The sequence below is a fragment of the Ascaphus truei genome, unplaced genomic scaffold (genome assembly GCF_040206685.1).
Source record: "Ascaphus truei isolate aAscTru1 unplaced genomic scaffold, aAscTru1.hap1 HAP1_SCAFFOLD_637, whole genome shotgun sequence".
Classification (NCBI taxonomy): domain Eukaryota; kingdom Metazoa; phylum Chordata; class Amphibia; order Anura; family Ascaphidae; genus Ascaphus; species Ascaphus truei.
Genome location: NW_027456970.1, coordinates 89,318 through 111,113, shown reverse-complemented (window position 1 = coordinate 111,113; position 21,796 = coordinate 89,318). Strand labels below are relative to the sequence as shown.

The 21,796-nt window shown below is 42.5% G+C and overlaps 8 non-coding genes across 8 annotated transcripts; all 8 read right to left on the bottom strand.

Annotated features, from left to right (window-relative positions):
- Positions 1 to 102: 102 nt before the first annotated feature.
- On the bottom strand, positions 103 to 174 carry TRNAE-CUC (transfer RNA glutamic acid (anticodon CUC)). The gene has a single exon. It is a non-coding gene; the product is annotated as a tRNA-Glu (tRNA).
- A 2,767-nt stretch (positions 175 to 2,941) lies between these two features.
- Positions 2,942 to 3,013, bottom strand: TRNAE-CUC (transfer RNA glutamic acid (anticodon CUC)). The gene has a single exon. It is a non-coding gene; the product is annotated as a tRNA-Glu (tRNA).
- A 2,716-nt stretch (positions 3,014 to 5,729) lies between these two features.
- Positions 5,730 to 5,801, bottom strand: TRNAE-CUC (transfer RNA glutamic acid (anticodon CUC)). The gene has a single exon. It is a non-coding gene; the product is annotated as a tRNA-Glu (tRNA).
- A 2,688-nt stretch (positions 5,802 to 8,489) lies between these two features.
- TRNAE-CUC (transfer RNA glutamic acid (anticodon CUC)) lies at positions 8,490 to 8,561 on the bottom strand. Its single transcript has one exon. It is a non-coding gene; the product is annotated as a tRNA-Glu (tRNA).
- Positions 8,562 to 11,268: 2,707 nt separating this feature from the next.
- Positions 11,269 to 11,340, bottom strand: TRNAE-CUC (transfer RNA glutamic acid (anticodon CUC)). The gene has a single exon. It is a non-coding gene; the product is annotated as a tRNA-Glu (tRNA).
- Positions 11,341 to 14,055: 2,715 nt separating this feature from the next.
- TRNAE-CUC (transfer RNA glutamic acid (anticodon CUC)) lies at positions 14,056 to 14,127 on the bottom strand. The gene has a single exon. It is a non-coding gene; the product is annotated as a tRNA-Glu (tRNA).
- Positions 14,128 to 16,879: 2,752 nt separating this feature from the next.
- Positions 16,880 to 16,951, bottom strand: TRNAE-CUC (transfer RNA glutamic acid (anticodon CUC)). Its single transcript has one exon. It is a non-coding gene; the product is annotated as a tRNA-Glu (tRNA).
- A 2,748-nt stretch (positions 16,952 to 19,699) lies between these two features.
- Positions 19,700 to 19,771, bottom strand: TRNAE-CUC (transfer RNA glutamic acid (anticodon CUC)). Its single transcript has one exon. It is a non-coding gene; the product is annotated as a tRNA-Glu (tRNA).
- Between the last annotated feature and the right edge of the window lie 2,025 nt (positions 19,772 to 21,796).

The following is a 21,796-nucleotide window of genomic DNA, read 5'->3' as shown; positions in this document are numbered from 1 at the left end:
ATTAGCAAGAGCTCTGTTTATGCAAATGTCAAAAAAAAGGAAATTCTGTTCAACTTAAGACATGAAAAGAAAAAGAATCATTACGGTTTTCAAAACAAAGCTTTCCCTGACCGGGGATCGAACCCGGGCCGCGGCGGTGAGAGCGCCGAATCCTAACCACTAGACAATCAGGGAGGATGTGTAGTGTAGTGCTCTGTGGTGTGGTGACTATGGGTTTATTTACTGGGGGTCTGATGATTCTACGATCATTCTCACCCAATCTTCACAGCCCCTGGACTCAGAGCTATTTCTGATAACTAGCATTAAACAGTGCACGTTCACAGCCACATTTGCCCTGCAGAAAGTACTGTAAAGCAACCGGCACTGACAGCCACCCACCTCCAAAAGTGGGGGATTAGCTCAAATGGTAGAGCGCTCGCTTAGCATGTAAGAGGTAGCGGGATCTTTAACTTTTTTTGTGTTTAGTCAGTAAGGGAAGTTGTTTCAGATATTCTACTTAGAAATAAAAATTAGATCACTGATTTAAATGATGACTTTACTGTACTGAAGCTTGTTTGTGTTATTGATTGTAGCAAATACATTACAATAACTAAACTAGTGCTAGGCTTTTTACCCCCTCAAAGCTCTGAGACACCAAGGCAGGTGAATATTCCTCCACCAGAGCTCCAAGAGACACCCACCTCAGCTCATAGACTCAAGAGAAGAAGACGACACACATAAAACCTTCTTGCATTATGTATATTCCAAATTATGGTGACAAACTGGATGATATTTCCATTATGTCTCCTATTATTTTTCCATGATGTCTCTTATTATTATTATATCATACAGGATGTAGGATACTGTCATCCAAAACCACATCATTATTGAATGATTGAAAATGATGCCTCCGTTTTACGTCAAGATTGTCTTGACACTTAGACCCCCAAGATTTCAATAGAGCCTCACTTAAAAGACTACATTATTTTTGATTCAAATGGACTTTTATGGTGCAGAAGTCGCATGGCGCCTGTGGCCTACAGTGTATGTATTTGTCAGTGTGTCTCTATCTGCATTTCTGTCTCTTGATGGCCAGTCAGCCTGTGTGATGATGTCAGCCTGTCTGTGATGTAAGAGACACATTGTGATATCATCACATACTGTAGACTGGCTGGCAGGTGTAAAGCTTCTAAAAGAGAGAGGGAGAGAGGGAGAAAGAGAGAGAGAGAGAGAGAGGAGAGAGGGGGGGAGAGAGAGGAGAGAGGGGGGGAGAGAGAGAGAGAGGAAGAGAGGGGGAGGGGGAGGGGGAGAGAGAGGGGGGGAGAGAGAGAGGAAGAGAGGGAGCAAGCAGCTCCTCCCCCTCCCATGCAAATCACCTGGAGGGAGAGGAGAGGAGCAAACGGACAGAAAGCCTGTGCTGCTTCTTATGGGACAGGATTTGGGGTGCTGTTTCTTGCTCTATCTCCCTCCCTCCCACTGTCTCAGGTGCAGAAAGTTTTCAAGGGAGAGAGGAAAGGAAGGGGAAAATGGAAGCTGAGGAGAGCTGGTCCTGTCCCTCTTGTTGGTAAAGAGGGGGCATCCAGAAAGAGGTAAGGAGATAGTTTTATTTTAATTCAAGAAGGAGTGCCTGGTGGCGAAGCTAGCATGCTCTGTCACCACTACAGACCCCTCCCTGTGTGCGTGCGTGTGCGTGTGTGTGTGCGCGCGCGCGGGGTGTCTGTGTCTGCAGGGGGTATCTGTCCCATCCATAGATATCAGGGGTACTGCGGCTGCTGCTGTTCAAACTTTAGCATTAGGCACATCCCTTGGTGTTACTGTAATAAGCGTTTCTAGTACCATCTTTTTTTGCTCTGTTCACCCACATCTTTACATTGCAGATAGTGCTGTGTGTGTGTGTGTGTGTGTGTGTGTGCGTGTGTGCGTGTGTATAGCATGTGTTTGAAACACTATACTGTATCTGCATAGAAAAAAAAGCCTTCTTTTAGTAATGTACAGTTCAAATATGAACATGACCCCATCTCATCTCATCCCCTGACTGGATACAAAACATTCATGTATTCTTTTGCAACTTTTCATGCAATTTGGCTTGCACCATTTCAGAGAAATTAAATATTTTAAAATGGAAAATAATTGGTAACTGCAATAACAAACAACACTGTACATGCTAATGGGTACATCCATGTAAGCAGTACATACATGCTCAGGAGTCGTTTTTTTGGATCGGTAAATACTTGTCATTTTCCACTTCAGCCATTTTAATTCCCCCCCCTTTAAATTATTGAAACTGGTTGATGTGTATATATATATATATATATATATATATATATATATATATATATATATATATATATATATATATATATATAATATATATATTTCAACCATTATCACCTACAGTAGCATACAGTGCTCCCACTGCAGCAAGGGATTCTGGGAAATGACATGCAATGTTTACTCGCTCATCCCACAACGTGGCGGTATCAAATATAGCGTTTTCCCAGTTATTATATCCCTGCTGGATGTAGGATAATCCCAGCCAAACCCACATACTTATTACATTCCCGTTATGTCACATGTATTATTTCCTGTGAAGGAAGCACTAAGTATATTCCCATTATGGTCACAAATTGGACGATAATGTATTTCCATTATGTCTCCTATTATTTTCCCATGATATCTCATAGAATACTGTCATCCAAAACCACCTATGGATTGAATGATTGAAAAATATGCCTCGGTTTTGTGCCAAGATTGTCTTTCCCGACTAGCGTATTCTCTTCTTGGAATATTTCAATTGACATGCTCACTTAATACAATTCTTAACGTCACTTCCATGATCCTTTCAGTTTTATTAATTGAATTAGCAAGAGCTCTGTTTATGCAAATGTAAAAAAAAAAGGAAATTCTGTTCAACTTAAGACATGAAAAGAAAAAGAATCATTACGGTTTTCAAAACAAAGCTTTCCCTGACCGGGGATCGAACCCGGGCCGCGGCGGTGAGAGCGCCGAATCCTAACCACTAGACAATCAGGGAGGATGTGTAGTGTAGTGTTCTGTGGTGTGGTGACTATGGGTTTATTTACTGGGGTCTGATGATTCCACGATCATTCTCACCCAATCTTCCACAGCCCCTGGACTCAGAGCTATTTCTGATAACTAGCATTAAACAGTGCACGTTCACAGCCACATTTGCCCTGCAGAAAGTACTGTAAAGCAACCGGCACTGACAGCCACCCACCTCCAAAAGTGGGGGATTAGCTCAAATGGTAGAGCGCTCGCTTAGCATGTAAGAGGTAGCGGGATCTTTAACTTTTTTTGTGTTTAGTCAGTAAGGGAAGTTGTTTCAGATATTCTACTTAGAAATAAAAATTAGATCACTGATTTAAATGATGACTTTACTGTACTGAAGCTTGTTTGTGTTATTGATTGTAGCAAATACATTACAATAACTAAACTAGTGCTAGGCTTTTTACCCCCTCAAAGCTCTGAGACACCAAGGCAGGTGAATATTTCCTCCACCAGAGCTCCAAGAGACACCCACCTCAGCTCATAGACTCAAGAGAAGAAGACGACACACATAAAACCTTCTTGCATTATGTATATTCCAATTATGGTGACAAACTGGATGATATTTCCATTATGTCTCCTATTATTTTTCCATGATGTCTCTTATTATTATTATATCATACAGGATGTAGGATACTGTCATCCAAAACCACATCATTATTGAATGATTGAAAATGATGCCTCCGTTTTACGTCAAGATTGTCTTGACACTTAGACCCCCAAGATTTCAATAGAGCCTCACTTAAAAGACTACATTATTTTTGATTCAAATGGACTTTTATGGTGCAGAAGTCGCATGGCGCCTGTGCCTACAGTGTATGTATTTGTCAGTGTGTCTCTATCTGCATTTCTGTCTCTTGATGGCCAGTCAGCCTGTGTGATGATGTCAGCCTGTCTGTGATGTAAGAGACACATTGTGATATCATCACATACTGTAGACTGGCTGGCAGGTGTAAAGCTTCTAAAAGAGAGAGGGAGAGAGGGAGAAAGAGAGAGAGAGAGAGAGAGGAGAGGGGGGGAGAGAGAGGAGAGAGGGGGGGAGAGAGAGAGAGAGGAAGAGAGAGAGAGGGGGAGGGGGAGGGGGAGAGAGAGGGGGGGAGAGAGAGAGGAAGAGAGGGAGCAAGCAGCTCCTCCCTCCCATGCAAATCACCTGGAGGGAGAGGAGAGGAGCAAACGGACAGAAGCCTGTGCTGCTTCTTATGGGACAGGATTTGGGGTGCTGTTTCTTGCTCTATCTCCCTCCCTCCCACTGTCTCAGGTGCAGAAAGTTTTCAAGGGAGAGAGGAAAGGAAGGGGAAAATGGAAGCTGAGGAGAGCTGGTCCTGTCCCTCTTGTTGGTAAAGAGGGGGCATCCAGAAAGAGGTAAGGAGATAGTTTTATTTTAATTCAAGAAGGAGTGCCTGGTGGCGAAGCTAGCATGCTCTGTCACACTACAGACCCCTCCCTGTGCGCGTGCGTGTGCGTGTGTGTGCGCGCGCGCGGGTGTCTGTGTCTGCAGGGGGTATCTGTCCCATCCATAGATATCAGGGGTACTGCGGCTGCTGCTGTTCAAACTTTAGCATTAGGCACATCCCTTTGGTGTTACTGTAATAAGCGTTTCTAGTACCATCTTTTTTGCTCTGTTCACCCACATCTTTACATTGCAGATAGTGCTGTGTGTGTGTGTGTGTGTGTGTGTGTGCGTGTGTGCGTGTGTATAGCATGTGTTTGAAACACTATACTGTATCTGCATAGAAAAAAAGCCTTCTTTTAGTAATGTACAGTTCAAATATGAACATGACCCCATCTCATCTCATCCCCTGACTGGATACAAAACATTCATGTATTCTTTTGCAACTTTTCATGCAATTTGCTTGCACCATTTCAGAGAAATTAAATATTTAAAATGGAAATAAATTGGTAACCGCAATAACAAACAACACTGTACATGCTAATGGGTACATCCATGTAAGCAGTACATACATGCTCAGGAGTCGTTTTTTTGGATCGGTAAATACTTGTCATTTTCCACTTCAGCCATTTTAATTCCCCCCCTTTAAATTATTGAACTGGTTGATGTGTATATATATATATATATATATATATATATATATATATTTCAACCATTATCACCTACAGTAGCATACAGTGCTCCCACTGCAGCAAGGGATTCTGGGAAATGACATGCAATGTTTACTCGCTCATCCCACAACGTGGCGGTATCAAATATAGCGTTTTCCCAGTTATTATATCCCTGCTGGATGTAGGATAATCCCAGCCAAACCCACATACTTATTACATTCCCGTTATGTCACATGTATTATTTCCTGTGAAGGAAGCACTAAGTATATTCCCATTATGGTCACAAATTGGACGATAATGTATTTCCATTATGTCTCCTATTATTTTCCCATGATATCTCATAGAATACTGTCATCCAAAACCACCTATGGATTGAATGATTGAAAAATATGCCTCGGTTTTGTGCCAAGATTGTCTTTCCCCGACTAGCGTATTCTCTTCTTGGAATATTTCAATTGACATGCTCACTTAATACAATTCTTAACGTCACTTCCATGATCCTTTCAGTTTTATTAATTGAATTAGCAAGAGCTCTGTTTATGCAAATGTAAAAAAAAAAGGAAATTCTGTTCAACTTAAGACATGAAAAGAAAAAGAATCATTACGGTTTTCAAAACAAAGCTTTCCCTGACCGGGGATCGAACCCGGGCCGCGGCGGTGAGAGCGCCGAATCCTAACCACTAGACAATCAGGGAGGATGTGTAGTGTAGTGCTCTGTGGTGTGGTGACTATGGGTTTATTTACTGGGGTCTGATGATTCTACGATCATTCTCACCCAATCTTCCACAGCCCCTGGACTCAGAGCTATTTCTGATAACTAGCATTAAACAGTGCACGTTCACAGCCACATTTGCCCTGCAGAAAGTACTGTAAAGCAACCGGCACTGACAGCCACCCACCTCCAAAAGTGGGGGATTAGCTCAAATGGTAGAGCGCTCGCTTAGCATGTAAGAGGTAGCGGGATCTTTAACTTTTTTTGTGTTTAGTCAGTAAGGGAAGTTGTTTCAGATATTCTACTTAGAAATAAAAATTAGATCACTGATTTAAATGATGACTTTACTGTACTGAAGCTTGTTTGTGTTATTGATTGTAGCAAATACATTACAATAACTAAACTAGTGCTAGGCTTTTTACCCCCTCAAAGCTCTGAGACACCAAGGCAGGTGAATATTTCCTCCACCAGAGCTCCAAGAGACACCCACCTCAGTTCATAGACTCAAGAGAAGAAGACGACACACATAAAACCTTCTTGCATTATGTATATTCCAATTATGGTGACAAACTGGATGATATTTCCATTATGTCTCCTATTATTTTTCCATGATGTCTCTTATTATTATTATATCATACAGGATGTAGGATACTGTCATCCAAAACCACATCATTATTGAATGATTGAAAATGATGCCTCCGTTTTACGTCAAGATTGTCTTGACACTTAGACCCCCAAGATTTCAATAGAGCCTCACTTAAAAGACTACATTATTTTTGATTCAAATGGACTTTTATGGTGCAGAAGCCGCATGGCGCCTGTGCCTACAGTGTATGTATTTGTCAGTGTGTCTCTATCTGCATTTCTGTCTCTTGATGGCCAGTCAGCCTGTGTGATGATGTCAGCCTGTCTGTGATGTAAGAGACACATTGTGATATCATCACATACTGTAGACTGGCTGGCAGGTGTAAAGCTTCTAAAAGAGAGAGGGAGAGAGGGAGAAAGAGAGAGAGAGAGAGAGGAGAGAGGGGGGGAGAGAGAGGAGAGAGGGGGGGAGAGAGAGAGAGGAAGAGAGAGAGAGGGGGAGGGGGAGAGAGAGGGGGGGAGAGAGAGAGGAAGAGAAGGAGCAAGCAGCTCCTCCCTCCCATGCAAATCACCTGGAGGGAGAGGAGAGGAGCAAACGGACAGAAGCCTGTGCTGCTTCTTATGGGACAGGATTTGGGGTGCTGTTTCTTGCTCTATCTCCCTCCCTCCCACTGTCTCAGGTGCAGAAAGTTTTCAAGGGAGAGAGGAAAGGAAGGGGAAAATGTAAGCTGAGGAGAGCTGGTCCTGTCCCTCTTGTTGGTAAAGAGGGGGCATCCAGAAAGAGGTAAGGAGATAGTTTTATTTTAATTCAAGAAGGAGTGCCTGGTGGCGAAGCTAGCATGCTCTGTCACACTACAGACCCCTCCCTGTGTGCGTGCGTGTGCGTGTGTGTGCGCGCGCGCGGGTGTCTGTGTCTGCAGGGGGTATCTGTCCCATCCATAGATATCAGGGGTACTGCGGCTGCTGCTGTTCAAACTTTAGCATTAGGCACATCCCTTTGGTGTTACTGTAATAAGCGTTTCTAGTACCATCTTTTTTGCTCTGTTCACCCACATCTTTACATTGCAGATAGTGCTGTGTGTGTGTGTGTGTGTGTGTGTGTGTGTGCGTGTGTGCGTGTGTATAGCATGTGTTTGAAACACTATACTGTATCTGCATAGAAAAAAAGCCTTCTTTTAGTAATGTACAGTTCAAATATGAACATGACCCCATCTCATCTCATCCCCTGACTGGATACAAAACATTCATGTATTCTTTTGCAACTTTTCATGCAATTTGCTTGCACCATTTCAGAGAAATTAAATATTTAAAATGGAAATAAATTGGTAACCGCAATAACAAACAACACTGTACATGCTAATGGGTACATCCATGTAAGCAGTACATACATGCTCAGGAGTCGTTTTTTTGGATCGGTAAATACTTGTCATTTTCCACTTCAGCCATTTTAATTCCCCCCCTTTAAATTATTGAACTGGTTGATGTGTATATATATATATTTCAACCATTATCACCTACAGTAGCATACAGTGCTCCCACTGCAGCAAGGGATTCTGGGAAATGACATGCAATGTTTACTCGCTCATCCCACAACGTGGCGGTATCAAATATAGCGTTTTCCCAGTTATTATATCCCTGCTGGATGTAGGATAATCCCAGCCAAACCCACATACTTATTACATTCCCATTTTGTCACATGTATTATTTCCTGTGAAGGAAGCACTAAGTATATTCCCATTATGGTCACAAATTGGACGATAATGTATTTCCATTATGTCTCCTATTATTTTCCCATGATATCTCATAGAATACTGTCATCCAAAACCACCTATGGATTGAATGATTGAAAAATATGCTTCGGTTTTGTGCCAAGATTGTCTTTCCGCGACTAGCGTATTCTCTTCTTGGAATATTTCAATTGACATGCTCACTTAATACAATTCTTAACGTCACTTCCATGATCCTTTCAGTTTTATTAATTGAATTAGCAAGAGCTCTGTTTATGCAAATGTAAAAAAAAAAGGAAATTCTGTTCAACTTAAGACATGAAAAGAAAAAGAATCATTACGGTTTTCAAAACAAAGCTTTCCCTGACCGGGGATCGAACCCGGGCCGCGGCGGTGAGAGCGCCGAATCCTAACCACTAGACAATCAGGGAGGATGTGTAGTGTAGTGCTCTGTGGTGTGGTGACTATGGGTTTATTTACTGGGGTCTGATGATTCTACGATCATTCTCACCCAATCTTCTACAGCCCCTGGACTCAGAGCTATTTCTGATAACTAGCATTAAACAGTGCACGTTCACAGCCACATTTGCCCTGCAGAAAGTACTGTAAAGCAACCGGCACTGACAGCCACCCACCTCCAAAAGTGGGGGATTACTGTAGCTCAAATGGTAGAGCGCTCGCTTAGCATGTAAGAGGTAGCGGGATCTTTAACTTTTTTTGTGTTTAGTCAGTAAGGGAAGTTGTTTCAGATATTCTACTTAGAAATAAAAATTAGATCACTGATTTAAATGATGACTTTACTGTACTGAAGCTTGTTTGTGTTATTGATTGTAGCAAATACATTACAATAACTAAACTAGTGCTAGGCTTTTTACCCCCTCAAAGCTCTGAGACACCAAGGCAGGTGAATATTTCCTCCACCAGAGCTCCAAGAGACACCCACCTCAGCTCATAGACTCAAGAGAAGAAGACGACACACATAAAACCTTCTTGCATTATGTATATTCCAATTATGGTGACAAACTGGATGATATTTCCATTATGTCTCCTATTATTTTTCCATGATGTCTCTTATTATTATTATATCATACAGGATGTAGGATACTGTCATCCAAAACCACATCATTATTGAATGATTGAAAATGATGCCTCCGTTTTACGTCAAGATTGTCTTGACACTTAGACCCCCAAGATTTCAATAGAGCCTCACTTAAAAGACTACATTATTTTTGATTCAAATGGACTTTTATGGTGCAGAAGCCGCATGGCGCCTGTGCCTACAGTGTATGTGTTTGTCAGTGTGTCTCTATCTGCATTTCTGTCTCTTGATGGCCAGTCAGCCTGTGTGATGATGTCAGCCTGTCTGTGATGTAAGAGACACATTGTGATATCATCACATACTGTAGACTGGCTGGCAGGTGTAAAGCTTCTAAAAGAGAGAGGGAGAGAGGGAGAAAGAGAGAGAGAGAGAGAGAGAGGAGAGAGGGGGGGAGAGAGAGGAGAGAGGGGGGGAGAGAGAGAGAGGAAGAGAGAGAGAGGGGGAGGGGGAGGGGGAGAGAGAGGGGGGGAGAGAGAGAGGAAGAGAGGGAGCAAGCAGCTCCTCCCTCCCATGCAAATCACCTGGAGGGAGAGGAGAGGAGCAAACGGACAGAAGCCTGTGCTGCTTCTTATGGGACAGGATTTGGGGTGCTGTTTCTTGCTCTATCTCCCTCCCTCCCACTGTCTCAGGTGCAGAAAGTTTTCAAGGGAGAGAGGAAAGGAAGGGGAAAATGGAAGCTGAGGAGAGCTGGTCCTGTCCCTCTTGTTGGTAAAGAGGGGGCATCCAGAAAGAGGTAAGGAGATAGTTTTATTTTAATTCAAGAAGGAGTGCCTGGTGGCGAAGCTAGCATGCTCTGTCACACTACAGACCCCTCCCTGTGTGCGTGCGTGTGCGTGTGTGTGCGCGCGCGCGGGTGTCTGTGTCTGCAGGGGGTATCTGTCCCATCCATAGATATCAGGGGTACTGCGGCTGCTGCTGTTCAAACTTTAGCATTAGGCACATCCCTTTGGTGTTACTGTAATAAGCGTTTCTAGTACCATCTTTTTTGCTCTGTTCACCCACATCTTTACATTGCAGATAGTGCTGTGTGTGTGTGTGTGTGTGTGTGTGTGTGTGTGTGCGTGTGTGCGTGTGTATAGCATGTGTTTGAAACACTATACTGTATCTGCATAGAAAAAAAGCCTTCTTTTAGTAATGTACAGTTCAAATATGAACATGACCCCATCTCATCTCATCCCCTGACTGGATACAAAACATTCATGTATTCTTTTGCAACTTTTCATGCAATTTGCTTGCACCATTTCAGAGAAATTAAATATTTAAAATGGAAATAAATTGGTAACCGCAATAACAAACAACACTGTACATGCTAATGGGTACATCCATGTAAGCAGTACATACATGCTCAGGAGTCGTTTTTTTGGATCGGTAAATACTTGTCATTTTCCACTTCAGCCATTTTAATTCCCCCCCTTTAAATTATTGAACTGGTTGATGTGTATATATATATATTTCAACCATTATCACCTACAGTAGCATACAGTGCTCCCACTGCAGCAAGGGATTCTGGGAAATGACATGCAATGTTTACTCGCTCATCCCACAACGTGGCGGTATCAAATATAGCGTTTTCCCAGTTATTATATCCCTGCTGGATGTAGGATAATCCCAGCCAAACCCACATACTTATTACATTCCCATTTTGTCACATGTATTATTTCCTGTGAAGGAAGCACTAAGTATATTCCCATTATGGTCACAAATTGGACGATAATGTATTTCCATTATGTCTCCTATTATTTTCCCATGATATCTCATAGAATACTGTCATCCAAAACCACCTATGGATTGAATGATTGAAAAATATGCTTCGGTTTTGTGCCAAGATTGTCTTTCCGCGACTAGCGTATTCTCTTCTTGGAATATTTCAATTGACATGCTCACTTAATACAATTCTTAACGTCACTTCCATGATCCTTTCAGTTTTATTAATTGAATTAGCAAGAGCTCTGTTTATGCAAATGTAAAAAAAAAAGGAAATTCTGTTCAACTTAAGACATGAAAAGAAAAAGAATCATTACGGTTTTCAAAACAAAGCTTTCCCTGACCGGGGATCGAACCCGGGCCGCGGCGGTGAGAGCGCCGAATCCTAACCACTAGACAATCAGGGAGGATGTGTAGTGTAGTGCTCTGTGGTGTGGTGACTATGGGTTTATTTACTGGGGTCTGATGATTCTACGATCATTCTCACCCAATCTTCCACAGCCCCTGGACTCAGAGCTATTTCTGATAACTAGCATTAAACAGTGCACGTTCACAGCCACATTTGCCCTGCAGAAAGTACTGTAAAGCAACCGGCACTGACAGCCACCCACCTCCAAAAGTGGGGGATTACTGTAGCTCAAATGGTAGAGCGCTCGCTTAGCATGTAAGAGGTAGCGGGATCTTTAACTTTTTTTGTGTTTAGTCAGTAAGGGAAGTTGTTTCAGATATTCTACTTAGAAATAAAAATTAGATCACTGATTTAAATGATGACTTTACTGTACTGAAGCTTGTTTGTGTTATTGATTGTAGCAAATACATTACAATAACTAAACTAGTGCTAGGCTTTTTACCCCCTCAAAGCTCTGAGACACCAAGGCAGGTGAATATTTCCTCCACCAGAGCTCCAAGAGACACCCACCTCAGCTCATAGACTCAAGAGAAGAAGACGACACACATAAAACCTTCTTGCATTATGTATATTCCAATTATGGTGACAAACTGGATGATATTTCCATTATGTCTCCTATTATTTTTCCATGATGTCTCTTATTATTATTATATCATACAGGATGTAGGATACTGTCATCCAAAACCACATCATTATTGAATGATTGAAAATGATGCCTCCGTTTTACGTCAAGATTGTCTTGACACTTAGACCCCCAAGATATCAATAGAGCCTCACTTAAAAGACTACATTATTTTTGATTCAAATGGACTTTTATGGTGCAGAAGCCGCATGGCGCCTGTGCCTACAGTGTATGTATTTGTCAGTGTGTCTCTATCTGCATTTCTGTCTCTTGATGGCCAGTCAGCCTGTGTGATGATGTCAGCCTGTCTGTGATGTAAGAGACACATTGTGATATCATCACATACTGTAGACTGGCTGGCAGGTGTAAAGCTTCTAAAAGAGAGAGGGAGAGAGGGAGAAAGAGAGAGAGAGAGAGAGAGAGAGAGAGAGAGAGAGAGAGGAGAGAGGGGGGGAGAGAGAGGAGAGAGGGGGGGAGAGAGAGAGAGGAAGAGAGAGAGAGGGGGAGGGGGAGAGAGAGGGGGGGAGAGAGAGAGGAAGAGAGGGAGCAAGCAGCTCCTCCCTCCCATGCAAATCACCTGGAGGGAGAGGAGAGGAGCAAACGGACAGAAGCCTGTGCTGCTTCTTATGGGACAGGATTTGGGGTGCTGTTTCTTGCTCTATCTCCCTCCCTCCCACTGTCTCAGGTGCAGAAAGTTTTCAAGGGAGAGAGGAAAGGAAGGGGAAAATGGAAGCTGAGGAGAGCTGGTCCTGTCCCTCTTGTTGGTAAAGAGGGGGCATCCAGAAAGAGGTAAGGAGATAGTTTTATTTTAATTCAAGAAGGAGTGCCTGGTGGCGAAGCTAGCATGCTCTGTCACACTACAGACCCCTCCCTGTGTGCGTGCGTGTGCGTGTGTGTGCGCGCGCGCGGGTGTCTGTGTCTGCAGGGGGTATCTGTCCCATCCATAGATATCAGGGGTACTGCGGCTGCTGCTGTTCAAACTTTAGCATTAGGCACATCCCTTTGGTGTTACTGTAATAAGCGTTTCTAGTACCATCTTTTTTGCTCTGTTCACCCACATCTTTACATTGCAGATAGTGCTGTGTGTGTGTGTGTGTGTGTGTGTGTGTGTGCGTGTGTGCGTGTGTATAGCATGTGTTTGAAACACTATACTGTATCTGCATAGAAAAAAAGCCTTCTTTTAGTAATGTACAGTTCAAATATGAACATGACCCCATCTCATCTCATCCCCTGACTGGATACAAAACATTCATGTATTCTTTTGCAACTTTTCATGCAATTTGCTTGCACCATTTCAGAGAAATTAAATATTTAAAATGGAAATAAATTGGTAACCGCAATAACAAACAACACTGTACATGCTAATGGGTACATCCATGTAAGCAGTACATACATGCTCAGGAGTCGTTTTTTTGGATCGGTAAATACTTGTCATTTTCCACTTCAGCCATTTTAATTCCCCCCCTTTAAATTATTGAACTGGTTGATGTGTATATATATATATTTCAACCATTATCACCTACAGTAGCATACAGTGCTCCCACTGCAGCAAGGGATTCTGGGAAATGACATGCAATGTTTACTCGCTCATCCCACAACGTGGCGGTATCAAATATAGCGTTTTCCCAGTTATTATATCCCTGCTGGATGTAGGATAATCCCAGCCAAACCCACATACTTATTACATTCCCGTTATGTCACATGTATTATTTCCTGTGAAGGAAGCACTAAGTATATTCCCATTATGGTAACAAATTGGACGATAATGTATTTCCATTATGTCTCCTATTATTTTCCCATGATATCTCATAGAATACTGTCATCCAAAACCACCTATGGATTGAATGATTGAAAAATATGCTTCGGTTTTGTGCCAAGATTGTCTTTCCGCGACTAGCGTATTCTCTTCTTGGAATATTTCAATTGACATGCTCACTTAATACAATTCTTAACGTCACTTCCATGATCCTTTCAGTTTTATTAATTGAATTAGCAAGAGCTCTGTTTATGCAAATGTAAAAAAAAAAGGAAATTCTGTTCAACTTAAGACATGAAAAGAAAAAGAATCATTACGGTTTTCAAAACAAAGCTTTCCCTGACCGGGGATCGAACCCGGGCCGCGGCGGTGAGAGCGCCGAATCCTAACCACTAGACAATCAGGGAGGATGTGTAGTGTAGTGCTCTGTGGTGTGGTGACTATGGGTTTATTTACTGGGGTCTGATGATTCTACGATCATTCTCACCCAATCTTCCACAGCCCCTGGACTCAGAGCTATTTCTGATAACTAGCATTAAACAGTGCACGTTCACAGCCACATTTGCCCTGCAGAAAGTACTGTAAAGCAACCGGCACTGACAGCCACCCACCTCCAAAAGTGGGGGATTACTGTAGCTCAAATGGTAGAGCGCTCGCTTAGCATGTAAGAGGTAGCGGGATCTTTAACTTTTTTTGTGTTTAGTCAGTAAGGGAAGTTGTTTCAGATATTCTACTTAGAAATAAAAATTAGATCACTGATTTAAATGATGACTTTACTGTACTGAAGCTTGTTTGTGTTATTGATTGTAGCAAATACATTACAATAACTAAACTAGTGCTAGGCTTTTTACCCCCTCAAAGCTCTGAGACACCAAGGCAGGTGAATATTTCCTCCACCAGAGCTCCAAGAGACACCCACCTCAGCTCATAGACTCAAGAGAAGAAGACGACACACATAAAACCTTCTTGCATTATGTATATTCCAATTATGGTGACAAACTGGATGATATTTCCATTATGTCTCCTATTATTTTTCCATGATGTCTCTTATTATTATTATATCATACAGGATGTAGGATACTGTCATCCAAAACCACATCATTATTGAATGATTGAAAATGATGCCTCCGTTTTACGTCAAGATTGTCTTGACACTTAGACCCCCAAGATTTCAATAGAGCCTCACTTAAAAGACTACATTATTTTTGATTCAAATGGACTTTTATGGTGCAGAAGCCGCATGGCGCCTGTGCCTACAGTGTATGTGTTTGTCAGTGTGTCTCTATCTGCATTTCTGTCTCTTGATGGCCAGTCAGCCTGTGTGATGATGTCAGCCTGTCTGTGATGTAAGAGACACATTGTGATATCATCACATACTGTAGACTGGCTGGCAGGTGTAAAGCTTCTAAAAGAGAGAGGGAGAGAGGGAGAAAGAGAGAGAGAGAGAGAGAGAGGAGAGAGGGGGGGGAGAGAGAGGAGAGAGGGGGGGAGAGAGAGAGAGAGGAAGAGAGAGAGAGGGGGAGGGGGAGGGGGAGAGAGAGGGGGGGAGAGAGAGAGGAAGAGAGGGAGCAAGCAGCTCCTCCCTCCCATGCAAATCACCTGGAGGGAGAGGAGAGGAGCAAACGGACAGAAGCCTGTGCTGCTTCTTATGGGACAGGATTTGGGGTGCTGTTTCTTGCTCTATCTCCCTCCCTCCCACTGTCTCAGGTGCAGAAAGTTTTCAAGGGAGAGAGGAAAGGAAGGGGAAAATGGAAGCTGAGGAGAGCTGGTCCTGTCCCTCTTGTTGGTAAAGAGGGGGCATCCAGAAAGAGGTAAGGAGATAGTTTTATTTTAATTCAAGAAGGAGTGCCTGGTGGCGAAGCTAGCATGCTCTGTCACACTACAGACCCCTCCCTGTGTGCGTGCGTGTGCGTGTGTGTGCGCGCGCGCGGGTGTCTGTGTCTGCAGGGGGTATCTGTCCCATCCATAGATATCAGGGGTACTGCGGCTGCTGCTGTTCAAACTTTAGCATTAGGCACATCCCTTTGGTGTTACTGTAATAAGCGTTTCTAGTACCATCTTTTTTGCTCTGTTCACCCACATCTTTACATTGCAGATAGTGCTGTGTGTGTGTGTGTGTGTGTGTGTGTGTGTGTGTGTGCGTGTGTGCGTGTGTATAGCATGTGTTTGAAACACTATACTGTATCTGCATAGAAAAAAAGCCTTCTTTTAGTAATGTACAGTTCAAATATGAACATGACCCCATCTCATCTCATCCCCTGACTGGATACAAAACATTCATGTATTCTTTTGCAACTTTTCATGCAATTTGCTTGCACCATTTCAGAGAAATTAAATATTTAATATGGAAATAAATTGGTAACCGCAATAACAAACAACACTGTACATGCTAATGGGTACATCCATGTAAGCAGTACATACATGCTCAGGAGTCGTTTTTTTGGATCGGTAAATACTTGTCATTTTCCACTTCAGCCATTTTAATTCCCCCCCTTTAAATTATTGAACTGGTTGATGTGTATATATATATATATATATATATATATATATATATATATATATATATATATATTTCAACCATTATCACCTACAGTAGCATACAGTGCTCCCACTGCAGCAAGGGATTCTGGGAAATGACATGCAATGTTTACTCGCTCATCCCACAACGTGGCGGTATCAAATATAGCGTTTTCCCAGTTATTATATCCCTGCTGGATGTAGGATAATCCGAGCCAAACCCACATACTTATTACATTCCCGTTATGTCACATGTATTATTTCCTGTGAAGGAAGCACTAAGTATATTCCCATTATGGTCACAAATTGGACGATAATGTATTTCCATTATGTCTCCTATTATTTTCCCAGGATATCTCATAGAATACTGTCATCCAAAACCACCTATGGATTGAATGATTGAAAAATATGCCTCGGTTTTGTGCCAAGATTGTCTTTCCCCGACTAGCGTATTCTCTTCTTGGAATATTTCAATTGACATGCTCACTTAATACAATTCTTAACGTCACTTCCATGATCCTTTCAGTTTTATTAATTGAATTAGCAAGAGCTCTGTTTATGCAAATGTAAAAAAAAAAGGAAATTCTGTTCAACTTAAGACATGAAAAGAAAAAGAATCATTACGGTTTTCAAAACAAAGCTTTCCCTGACCGGGGATCGAACCCGGGCCGCGGCGGTGAGAGCGCCGAATCCTAACCACTAGACAATCAGGGAGGATGTGTAGTGTAGTGCTCTGTGGTGTGGTGACTATGGGTTTATTTACTGGGGTCTGATGATTCTACGATCATTCTCACCCAATCTTCCACAGCCCCTGGACTCAGAGCTATTTCTGATAACTAGCATTAAACAGTGCACGTTCACAGCCACATTTGCCCTGCAGAAAGTACTGTAAAGCAACCGGCACTGACAGCCACCCACCTCCAAAAGTGGGGGATTAGCTCAAATGGTAGAGCGCTCGCTTAGCATGTAAGAGGTAGCGGGATCTTTAACTTTTTTTGTGTTTAGTCAGTAAGGGAAGTTGTTTCAGATATTCTACTTAGAAATAAAAATTAGATCACTGATTTAAATGATGACTTTACTGTACTGAAGCTTGTTTGTGTTATTGATTGTAGCAAATACATTACAATAACTAAACTAGTGCTAGGCTTTTTACCCCCTCAAAGCTCTGATACACCAAGGCAGGTGAATATTTCCTCCACCAGAGCTCCAAGAGACACCCACCTCAGCTCATAGACTCAAGAGAAGAAGACGACACACATAAAACCTTCTTGCATTATGTATATTCCAATTATGGTGACAAACTGGATGATATTTCCATTATGTCTCCTATTATTTTTCCATGATGTCTCTTATTATTATTATATCATACAGGATGTAGGATACTGTCATCCAAAACCACATCATTATTGAATGATTGAAAATGATGCCTCCGTTTTACGTCAAGATTGTCTTGACACTTAGACCCCCAAGATTTCAATAGAGCCTCACTTAAAAGACTACATTATTTTTGATTCAAATGGACTTTTATGGTGCAGAAGCCGCATGGCGCCTGTGCCTACAGTGTATGTATTTGTCAGTGTGTCTCTATCTGCATTTCTGTCTCTTGATGGCCAGTCAGCCTGTGTGATGATGTCAGCCTGTCTGTGATGTAAGAGACACATTGTGATATCATCACATACTGTAGACTGGCTGGCAGGTGTAAAGCTTCTAAAAGAGAGAGGGAGAGAGGGAGAAAGAGAGAGAGAGAGAGAGAGGAGAGAGGGGGGGAGAGAGAGGAGAGAGGGGGGGAGAGAGAGAGAGAGGAAGAGAGAGAGAGGGGGAGGGGGAGGGGGAGAGAGAGAGGAAGAGAGGGAGCAAGCAGCTCCTCCCTCCCATGCAAATCACCTGGAGGGAGAGGAGAGGAGCAAACGGACAGAAGCCTGTGCTGCTTCTTATGGGACAGGATTTGGGGTGCTGTTTCTTGCTCTATCTCCCTCCCTCCCACTGTCTCAGGTGCAGAAAGTTTTCAAGGGAGAGAGGAAAGGAAGGGGAAAATGGAAGCTGAGGAGAGCTGGTCCTGTCCCTCTTGTTGGTAAAGAGGGGGCATCCAGAAAGAGGTAAGGAGATAGTTTTATTTTAATTCAAGAAGGAGTGCCTGGTGGCGAAGCTAGCATGCTCTGTCACACTACAGACCCCTCCCTGTGTGCGTGCGTGTGCGTGTGTGTGCGCGCGCGCGGGTGTCTGTGTCTGCAGGGGGTATCTGTCCCATCCATAGATATCAGGGGTACTGCGGCTGCTGCTGTTCAAACTTTAGCATTAGGCACATCCCTTTGGTGTTACTGTAATAAGCGTTTCTAGTACCATCTTTTTTGCTCTGTTCACCCACATCTTTACATTGCAGATAGTGCTGTGTGTGTGTGTGTGTGTGTGTGTGTGTGTGTGTGTGTGTGCGTGTGTGCGTGTGTATAGCATGTGTTTGAAACACTATACTGTATCTGCATAGAAAAAAAGCCTTCTTTTAGTAATGTACAGTTCAAATATGAACATGACCCCATCTCATCTCATCCCCTGACTGGATACAAAACATTCATGTATTCTTTTGCAACTTTTCATGCAATTTGCTTGCACCATTTCAGAGAAATTAAATATTTAAAATGGAAATAAATTGGTAACCGCAATAACAAACAACACTGTACATGCTAATGGGTACATCCATGTAAGCAGTACATACATGCTCAGGAGTCGTTTTTTTGGATCGGTAAATACTTGTCATTTTCCACTTCAGCCATTTTAATTCCCCCCCTTTAAATTATTGAACTGGTTGATGTGTATATATATATATATATATATATATATATATATATATATATATATATATATATATATATATATATATTTCAACCATTATCACCTACAGTAGCATACAGTGCTCCCACTGCAGCAAGGGATTCTGGGAAATGACATGCAATGTTTACTCGCTCATCCCACAACGTGGCGGTATCAAATATAGCGTTTTCCCAGTTATTATATCCCTGCTGGATGTAGGATAATCCCAGCCAAACCCACATACTTATTACATTCCCGTTATGTCACATGTATTATTTCCTGTGAAGGAAGCACTAAGTATATTCCCATTATGGTCACAAATTGGACGATAATGTATTTCCATTATGTCTCCTATTATTTTCCCAGGATATCTCATAGAATACTGTCATCCAAAACCACCTATGGATTGAATGATTGAAAAATATGCCTCGGTTTTGTGCCAAGATTGTCTTTCCCCGACTAGCGTATTCTCTTCTTGGAATATTTCAATTGACATGCTCACTTAATACAATTCTTAACGTCACTTCCATGATCCTTTCAGTTTTATTAATTGAATTAGCAAGAGCTCTGTTTATGCAAATGTAAAAAAAAAAGGAAATTCTGTTCAACTTAAGACATGAAAAGAAAAAGAATCATTACGGTTTTCAAAACAAAGCTTTCCCTGACCGGGGATCGAACCCGGGCCGCGGCGGTGAGAGCGCCGAATCCTAACCACTAGACAATCAGGGAGGATGTGTAGTGTAGTGCTCTGTGGTGTGGTGACTATGGGTTTATTTACTGGGGTCTGATGATTCTACGATCATTCTCACCCAATCTTCCACAGCCCCTGGACTCAGAGCTATTTCTGATAACTAGCATTAAACAGTGCACGTTCACAGCCACATTTGCCCTGCAGAAAGTACTGTAAAGCAACCGGCACTGACAGCCACCCACCTCCAAAAGTGGGGGATTAGCTCAAATGGTAGAGCGCTCGCTTAGCATGTAAGAGGTAGCGGGATCTTTAACTTTTTTTGTGTTTAGTCAGTAAGGGAAGTTGTTTCAGATATTCTACTTAGAAATAAAAATTAGATCACTGATTTAAATGATGACTTTACTGTACTGAAGCTTGTTTGTGTTATTGATTGTAGCAAATACATTACAATAACTAAACTAGTGCTAGGCTTTTTACCCCCTCAAAGCTCTGAGACACCAAGGCAGGTGAATATTTCCTCCACCAGAGCTCCAAGAGACACCCACCTCAGCTCATAGACTCAAGAGAAGAAGACGACACACATAAAACCTTCTTGCATTATGTATATTCCAATTATGGTGACAAACTGGATGATATTTCCATTATGTCTCCTATTATTTTTCCATGATGTCTCTTATTATTATTATATCATACAGGATGTAGGATACTGTCATCCAAAACCACATCATTATTGAATGATTGAAAATGATGCCTCCGTTTTACGTCAAGATTGTCTTGACACTTAGACCCCCAAGATTTCAATAGAGCCTCACTTAAAAGACTACATTATTTTTGATTCAAATGGACTTTTATGGTGCAGAAGCCGCATGGCGCCTGTGCCTACAGTGTATGTATTTGTCAGTGTGTCTCTATCTGCATTTCTGTCTCTTGATGGCCAGTCAGCCTGTGTGATGATGTCAGCCTGTCTGTGATGTAAGAGACACATTGTGATATCATCACATACTGTAGACTGGCTGGCAGGTGTAAAGCTTCTAAAAGAGAGAGGGAGAGAGGGAGAAAGAGAGAGAGAGAGAGAGAGGAGAGAGGGGGGGAGAGAGAGGAGAGAGGGGGGGAGAGAGAGAGAGAGGAAGAGAGAGAGAGGGGGAGGGGGAGGGGGAGAGAGAGGGGGGGGAGAGAGAGAGGAAGAGAGGGAGCAAGCAGCTCCTCCCTCCCATGCAAATCACCTGGAGGGAGAGGAGAGGAGCAAACGGACAGAAGCCTGTGCTGCTTCTTATGGGACAGGATTTGGGGTGCTGTTTCTTGCTCTATCTCCCTCCCTCCCACTGTCTCAGGTGCAGAAAGTTTTCAAGGGAGAGAGGAAAGGAAGGGGAAAATGGAAGCTGAGGAGAGCTGGTCCTGTCCCTCTTGTTGGTAAAGAGGGGGCATCCAGAAAGAGGTAAGGAGATAGTTTTATTTTAATTCAAGAAGGAGTGCCTGGTGGCGAAGCTAGCATGCTCTGTCACACTACAGACCCCTCCCTGTGTGCGTGCGTGTGCGTGTGTGTGCGCGCGCGCGGGTGTCTGTGTCTGCAGGGGGTATCTGTCCCATCCATAGATATCAGGGGTACTGCGGCTGCTGCTGTTCAAACTTTAGCATTAGGCACATCCCTTTGGTGTTACTGTAATAAGCGTTTCTAGTACCATCTTTTTTGCTCTGTTCACCCACATCTTTACATTGCAGATAGTGCTGTGTGTGTGTGTGTGTGTGTGTGTGTGTGTGCGTGTGTGCGTGTGTATAGCATGTGTTTGAAACACTATACTGTATCTGCATAGAAAAAAAGCCTTCTTTTAGTAATGTACAGTTCAAATATGAACATGACCCCATCTCATCTCATCCCCTGACTGGATACAAAACATTCATGTATTCTTTTGCAACTTTTCATGCAATTTGCTTGCACCATTTCAGAGAAATTAAATATTTAAAATGGAAATAAATTGGTAACCGCAATAACAAACAACACTGTACATGCTAATGGGTACATCCATGTAAGCAGTACATACATGCTCAGGAGTCGTTTTTTTGGA